Source organism: Anopheles merus, chromosome 3R (genome assembly GCF_017562075.2).
Source record: "Anopheles merus strain MAF chromosome 3R, AmerM5.1, whole genome shotgun sequence".
NCBI classification, from domain to species: Eukaryota; Metazoa; Arthropoda; class Insecta; order Diptera; family Culicidae; genus Anopheles; species Anopheles merus.
This window is the reverse complement of record NC_054084.1, coordinates 46715732-46724092: the sequence shown is the minus strand read 5'-3', so window position 1 is coordinate 46724092 and position 8361 is coordinate 46715732.

The window sequence follows — 8361 nt, the reverse complement described above, 5'->3', positions numbered from 1 at the left end:
GCATCCAAGCTTTTGCGAATGAGTGGGGATTTATGCGAATAAGTTTATTCGTTTAATTGTAAATTTGATAGTTTTCAGTATTCATTCATCGATAGACATTCCAGGAACCGACTTTATGGATTGCAAAAATAAAAAATGAACTTGATTATTTTGATTACCGAAAACATAAACATTCAAGAAAACCTTTGAGCCTCTTTCGGTTAGAAGACGCAATGCACAGTGCTCTTTCATCACTGGTTTGCTAAATGGCTCTATCGACTCAGCGCCTTTGTTGCACCGCATTGATATCTACTAGTGATGGGTAATCCGGAGCGGAGTCATGGATCAACTCCGACTCCGGTGCGCAAAATATGACTCCGACTCCGGATCACAACCGGAATAAACTCCGGATCAGTCCGGATCACTCCGGATCACTCCGGATCACTCCGGATCACTCCAGATCACTCCGGATCAATCTGGATTACTCCGGATCAGTTGAAATGAGTCCGGATCAGTCCGGATCAGTTTGGATCAGTCCGAATGAGTCCGGGTCACTCTGAATCACTTCGGATCAGTCCGGATCAGTCCGAATGAGTCTGAATGTCTGCGAACAGACGGCGTCCACGGGCCTGCCCACGCCCGAATGCACAGCCGATGGCATACGATTCTATCTTCACCATTAACATGAGAGGGACAGAGCTTATACCGCGAACGTACCCAAAAAGTATGCATGCTTCACTCATCAGGATCTAAAGGCAAGGACAAGCTAAAGAGACAAAAAAATTACGCGGCTACACATGTCATCTAGACTGATCCGGAGTGATCCGGTGTGATCCGGAGTAATCCGGAGTGATCCGGAGTGATCCGGAGTAATCCGGAGTGATCTGGAGTGACTGATCCGGACTCGGAGTCGATGAGTCCGGAGGTTTGCTCGTGCGCACCCCCTCAACACCCCCCCCCCCCCCCCGTTAAAACAGTCCGGAGTAACTCCGAGTCCGACTCCGAGGGGTACCGGAGTCGGATCGATCCGACTCCGGTAAAAAATCGTATTTACCCATCACTAATATCTACGCACCATCCTGACCACTTAGGTCTAGAGAGACTCTACGGGTCGTTCGGCCTCGCTCCAGCGTTGGTCGGTCTGACCTTATGTTCCGCATGTCGGTTGTATTCAACACTGTTTCGGATTGCTTCAAATTTAACATTTCATCTCAGTGCTTCAAGAAACATCGAATCATGATTTTGATATGTTTTTTTGTACTGTTACTCATCTTAATTAGGCCATATGGCTTGTTGAAGATCGACCAAAAAATAATAATTATAATAAAACGTAGTACTAAATTCAATTTTTCGCATTATGGTACATTGACTGAACATATAACCTTCCTATACCCTACAATACATTTCCCGATGAAAAATACATAAGCGCCTAAAGGTATGCAATAGTACTGAATGCATTCAGTTATAATGAATTTAGGGGTTATCTAGTTTTGCGGTTCTCAGTTTAAGCGGCCTCTAAATCACGGTTTCTCTAATTTTCCCAATCTTTCTAACATTTAATTTAATTAATCCGTTCTTTAACATTACAACCGCCGGGCTTTTGAACCTCTCTAGAATCGCCAGATGGGACAATTTTGTCTCATTAATTATGTGTGCATATTTAGACATGTTTATTATTACCTAAGGCTGCGCTCTGGCACCAATCGAACACGACATCCGACTCGAACAAACCCATATATTCATATGGAGGTGCATTGTCAGACACAAACAAACAAACAAGACAAACATGTCAAATCCCATACATTTTTCATGTTCGATGTCGTGTTCGATTGGTGCTAGAGCGCCGGGTAAGGGTTTCTTGTGGAAAGATAATTAATAAATATTATTATTAGGTATAATGAAGCTTTATTAGCCAATAAATCAATGAAAAAATTGAATTGTGATCATATGATTCGCATACCAAAGATATCAAATCAAAGTTTTCTGTAGAATAATATAACATTACAGAACTTCTAGTGATAAACTCCTTATGATAATTTTATTACAGCTAATTATTACTTAGAGGGTTGAACGGCAGTATATCTAGGCTTATAGCTATAAATTATTTAAACAATCAACTGATAAGTAGCGTTTTTATGATAATGAAACAAGTCTAATGTTCCAAGTGGTTTGGGTATAGGAAAACGTCTATGGCTCGATTTAGAAACATTACAAAAATTCGATGTCAAAACAGCTCTAAATGGTCAAAAGAAGAGGACAAGGCTTTTTTCGAAAATAAAAGGAACACCTAAATTAATTATTTCAAGTTCTTTGCCTAGCTTGAAAAGAAAATCGCGTCTAGATATCTTTTCTGTTGTAAGTTCTTTGCACAAAACCCAAGCATTGATTCCCGCCAAATCCAGAATATTAAAGAAATGAATGAACAAGCTATCTTCTACTAGCACTTTTCACGGAGTACTGTCTACGCATTCTTTCTACCCAGTGCTGCCAAACTTGCAGAAGCACATCCGACACTCGTTGACAGCAGATATATCAGCCACCACTACGTATTTTGCCTATGGGACAAAAATGTCCCATATGGCGGTTCTAGGATGGAAATGATTTTTTAAAGAGCCATATGGGATACAATTTTTTATGAGCGCATTCAAAAGATCGTTCAAAATAAATCAAAGTCAGAAAACTTCAATGGTTTGTCACGGCGGCAAGCGGAATAACACACCTTTTTCGAGTGCAATGGGACAAAAAAGTCCCATCGGCGGTTCTAGTGTTAAGACAGCACATAATTTGCGGTAAAATAACTTACCTTGCAAATGTATAAGCATACATGCGAAACATTAGTACGGATGAAGCTCGCAGTGTGCTAGTCCGTGTAAATACAGTCGTTGCCACCTAATTTTGGCTCTAAGGCATTAATTTTTGACACTGCGCATCAATTTTTGACTCTAACGTACCTATTTTTGTCTGTAAGTCATCAATGTTTTACTCTTGTAGGAATCATGACAATTTCACAAGGTATTTAAGCAGATTTGTAACAGTTGTTATTCCACGTCTCGTAAAAAATACAAAAACTGTGTTAATTGATTGTTTCTTGAGAAAAAATAATGAAATTTTAGAAATTCTATTTACAGCTGAAAATACATGCCATTTTTTTAACTCCATTCAAACTTCAAAAATTGGCAAAACAATTGTTGTATTTTAAATTCTGTCAATAAAATCATTCACTACTTAACTTAATTTCAATCATTTCAGAACACACAGTTTCGGAAATTACGTAAAATTTTGTAAATAAAGCGATTGACTTACAGTCAAAAACTGATGCCCTCGAGGCAAAAATTTATGCGCACTGTCAAAAATTGATGCCTTCGAGGCAAAAATCGTTACACGTTGTCAAAAATTGATGCCTTCAAGACAAAAATAGGTGAGTTAAAGTCAAAATTTAGCGGCAACGACTTTAATGTGTCGGTGTGAAATTAATATGATTTTTTTCTTTATTTTTACAGAGACTTTGAGCCAAATTAATATGATCTCTTGGGTGTTCTCTCAGATAAAAAACAGCTTCTATTTCCGACTTCGCTTCTATTTTGAATGAATTGTCACTCATCATCATTACGAATTCATCAACTAAAGAAATTCATCATTATTAAAAACCATAAAATAATTCCAGGATTAATTATTTGAATTTAAAGTGATTTTTTTGTTCCAACGTCCGAACCAATTGCACTTTAAGCTTTTCCTTCAGGCGATACACTCAAACTGAAATATCTCACCACTGCCAATAAAGCTAGCCATATCCCGTCATATGCTTAACCAACCATGGTGCACGAATGCCGCTATAGCGCGAGGAAAAATCCCCACACAAGAACACGACAGAACGTGTCAATTATTCAGAACTGTGCCGTGTAGTTTCGGGCAGATAGGCGCTTTTTTCACGCCTATCCTCCTCCTCCCTCCTTATAAACCTCATCGAGGCACATGCTCTTGCATACATGTGTTGCGCTTGTTTGTGGGGAGGGGTTTGCAAATTAAATTTTGATTAATCGACTAGCCAGATGCATTTTTGTTTTTGTTTTATTTCATTTGCACGCGAATTGCGCGCTACCACCACGGCCTCTGGGAGCTTGTGCCGAACTTGATTTCATTTGCATCTATTACGATGCTTAATTTTGTCAGAGCGTGAACTTTATTTACGCTACAAACTGGGCAGTTCGGGTAATTTGCAGCCGGGCTTACCGTGTTAGTTTCGCTTGAAGCAACTTTTATGTGCGCGTTTGTTTCTTTTTTTTTTTGTTCGTATGCCACCAAACACCATAAGCTGCCGAGTAATGAGTGGTGTGTGACAATAGTCGAAGCATCGAGAGAAAGAGAGGAAGTCGGAGAGAAAATATCGTAGCATGTATAAAATAACAAAATCCACTATGCAAATGTTTGGTCTACATCGGTTGCTTTGCGCCAGGAATGTTTGCAAACATATTCATCGATCCCCATGCCATCAGCGCGCCTCCCGTCCCGGGCGGGAAGCGTAGCGATTGAAATAAATGACATGAATAAATTAATAACACTGCGATTTAATGCAATTACCTTCTCGGGGCTAATGGTTGATGAGAATGATATTGCAGTGGTTTTACTGAGTCAGACCTCAACAATCGGGGCGCACTGTAAAATTCATGCTCGATAAATTATGCAACATTACTCATATCACACCTTCCCAACTTTGGGCTGGAGTGGTGGATGAGGGTTTGCGGTAATAAAAACTTTTGTTAGATACGGTTACCGCTGATGGTACATTATTTGCTTTGAAGTGAAGTTTCCATTTCCATCGATGTAATAAATGTTGGTAAACAAACAGATAAACTAACTTAAAGGAACTATCTTAGAAGATCATCCGTTAAAGATCTGTAGCCTCAAATGAATCCAGCATTTTTTCCCAACAAGCTCTCACTGTTTGGCGCATCACGATGGAACCAAAAACCTTTCATCGCTACACTTGATAGTGTTCGGTGTTTCCTTGCTTGGGCAAACTATGCTACTCAAATGGTAACAATTTCATAGCACAAAATACGACCTACCTTCATCAGCAAATACACGCCTCGGTTCATCGAGAAAAACTGTGCGACCTGAAGTGCACCAGATAGTGAAAAGATTCACACTCATCGCGTTGAAAGAGTCCCGCTCACTCTCAGGGCGTTATAAATAAGCGCCCACTTAGTGCCGCACGAAAAAGTACCGAAATCTGATTATTTTCCGTTATGTGAAAAGTTGTAGTGCTTCTTTCCCCCTCCCCCCCCCCTTCCGTTGCTCCTCCTTTGGCGTTTCCCTGTCCTTCCTGTCTGTGCCACTTTCGTGATCCGAGAAGCAGTTTTAATTATCGTTATTAAGTTCGTGGGACCACTTCCTATGGTGACTAGGTAGGTGGCGGTGCTGGTGAGTCTGATGACCTCGTGCTGGTGTTGATGTAGCGGAGTAGTGGATGTCCGCTGGACCAACGGGCGAAACATTGTTGGTTGTGTAGCACTCACGTCTTCGAAGCCGACCCTATCGGGTTACCTGTCGTAGGGCACCGGCCCAGCCCAGACGGACGAGACGAGCATCTGAAAGTGAAGCTGTGTGTGTGTATGTGTGTGTTTGTGTTTTGTGTTGGCCAGTGTGTGAAGGAAAAGAAAAAGCAAGAAGAAAGCTTATGCAATGGACCAGTTGGTCACCTTTCCTGGGCTGTGCTAACACCGCCAGCCCGATACCGGCGGACACGGTGAAGCTGCCCGGAGCTGTGGAAAAGTTTATTAAATTTATTAATTTTACTTCCTAGTGCAAAACCAGGACCCCAGGATGGTTGATCCTGGCTTCAGGTGTGTTAATTTTGCTTTTGCACTGTGCTAGGTCTTCCGTTCCGATAGGAAGCCATTCTCATTTGATAACTTCTCAGCACACAGGATACGAGTGATGGTCGGAAAAAGGAAGAGATACTTTTACCAAAACCGGATCTATTGCTGGTGTGGTGTTGGTTGGGATTATGCCAACTGTTTGATTAATTACCGTGTTGCAAAATATTGTTGTGCCAGATTTGGCATGCACTATAGGAGGAAAAAGGGTTACACGTGTGAAAAGTGTGAAAACAATGCTTATTTACTTTAGGAATGTGGACTGCGTATAAAACAATTTGCAAGGGTTGATTTGCTGATGTGAATTGAGTTTAAATAGTTGACAAATATTGTCTTTTTATTAGTGTTTTGAAACCTTCCTAGTAGGTTTTAATTCTACGCCAACTCTAAATCGCGAACGACTTAAAACCATGCCTTCATAGGTTCATTCAAGTTCCTCATGCATGCAGTCCCCTCAGACGTGACTATCTTGGTATGGGTAAACCAAAAAGTTACTGAAGTTACCAAATCCATTGACATTGCCATTGACAATGCAAGTACAGTGGACCCTCGCATATTGAGTTTAATTCGTCCCAGTAACTCATTTGTTGTACAAAATACTCGTTATGCTGGAGGCTCTTTTTCGTACGATTTACATTAAGTTGAAATTTTTTATTATTATTAATATTTGTAATAATGAAACAGGATGTGCTGATATAAACGGCTTATATGTAAAATAATAATAGTAATTATAAGTGGGAAGATATAAGCAGTTAACTATTTTTAGCCATTTCTATTAATCCATTTTATTCAAAAACTGACTAATGTCAGTGAAAGTATGCAACATGAGGGAAGTGTTTGAAATATCAGCGGCAAAATGACAATGTTAAACTGCCTTTCCTCTATTAATGCTCATCAATAGTTCAGCTATGTTGTTCAGGTATTAGACATGTCCTCCTAGACATTTCTCTTCAACAACATATCATTTTATATGATTTCATTTTCCAGTAGATTCAGAAAGGCTTGCTAGATACACTTATCTATAAACTTGTGTAACGCGCAATTATAAGACGCTTCTCCTAGTGGCAATAGCTTTATATTAAACGATTCCTAATCTCGTAACGAACTTCTGCCAGTGCGATAAGCAAACGTAATGAAAAGCTCAACGTTTACCGATCCTGATTTCTCATCGGAACTCAACAAGTGTATCAGAAACACAAATGATATTAGTCGTTTTGCGAAATTTTATTAAGCGTCATCTATCAATTACGTAAATTTTCAAACCCTTCCACCCCTAGTGTAAGAAACTGTAACGTTGGAAGGAACCCCCTCTCCCCCAAACTACGCAACAGATGGACCACACCACCCTCAAAAAGCTTAGTGGATTGAACAAAATCAGATGTTTTGTGAATTTTTCTTTTTTTACTTTACTTTAGTATATTCACATTTTTTAAGTTAACCAATAAAAAAATTACATTATATTTTATATAAAGAAAATGTCCCATCCAGCAATCAAATTCAAAAAGATTCTGATAATCGAATTCTCAGCACGGCGCAGCAATGTTCTTGCATCCCCATCATCAGAAGCGATTTTCATCCACCCATCTTCCTGGTCCTCCATCAATATGTCCATCTTTCCAGAAATGTTCCTTGGCTTTATATGTTGTTTGATCATTAATTTGATTATTCTATTTTACATAACATGTAATGTTTAATATGTTACCCATGTCCTACCCATATCCTTTTTAGATCGCGCAGGTTGTGAAGTCAACAAGAAGAATTCCTCGTTGTTTTCTTCTTCTTCTTTTGGTTCAACAACCTTTGTTGGTCAAGGCCTGCCTGTACCGCTACTTGTGGGCGTGGCTTTCAGTGACTTATTTATTTATTTATTACATGACTTATAGATCACCCCCCCAGCAGGATAGTCAGTTCTACGCATGGCAGCACGGTCCATGCGGGGCTTGAACCCATGACGGGCGTGTCGTCAAATCGTTCGAGTTGACGACTGTACCACGAGACTGGCTGATCCTTGTTTTTTCAGTAAAAATACCCCAATCAGCGTTAGATAATTGATGGATGACGCCGTAGTTAGGAGATGTTAGAGCATCTCATTTAGATTTGCTCGTTATGCGTAAAACTCGTTATGAGAGATTTCACTGTACAGCAATCCGTTCCACACCGTGCGCCGTTCTTATTTAAAAATCGATTAAAAATAAAATTTCGAACATCAGATCAACTGTATAACGAAATTCATATTTTTATGTTGAAAAGTTGTGTAAACTGTATGTGGTTAATGTCAAAATTGAGAAAAATAAATTAAAAGTCTACAATTTGTTGCAAATGGTGTCGTGGTTGATTGGTTACTGCTGTTACCTTTTGAAGTAAAGAAGAAAAATATAATAGAGGTGCCTGATCCATGACATAAAAAATTTAATTAATTTATTTATTTACAAATAGCCTTTTCACATAGATAAATCAAACTTATGTAGCTATATTATTTTTTTCGTAGACAATCTCTATAAATTAT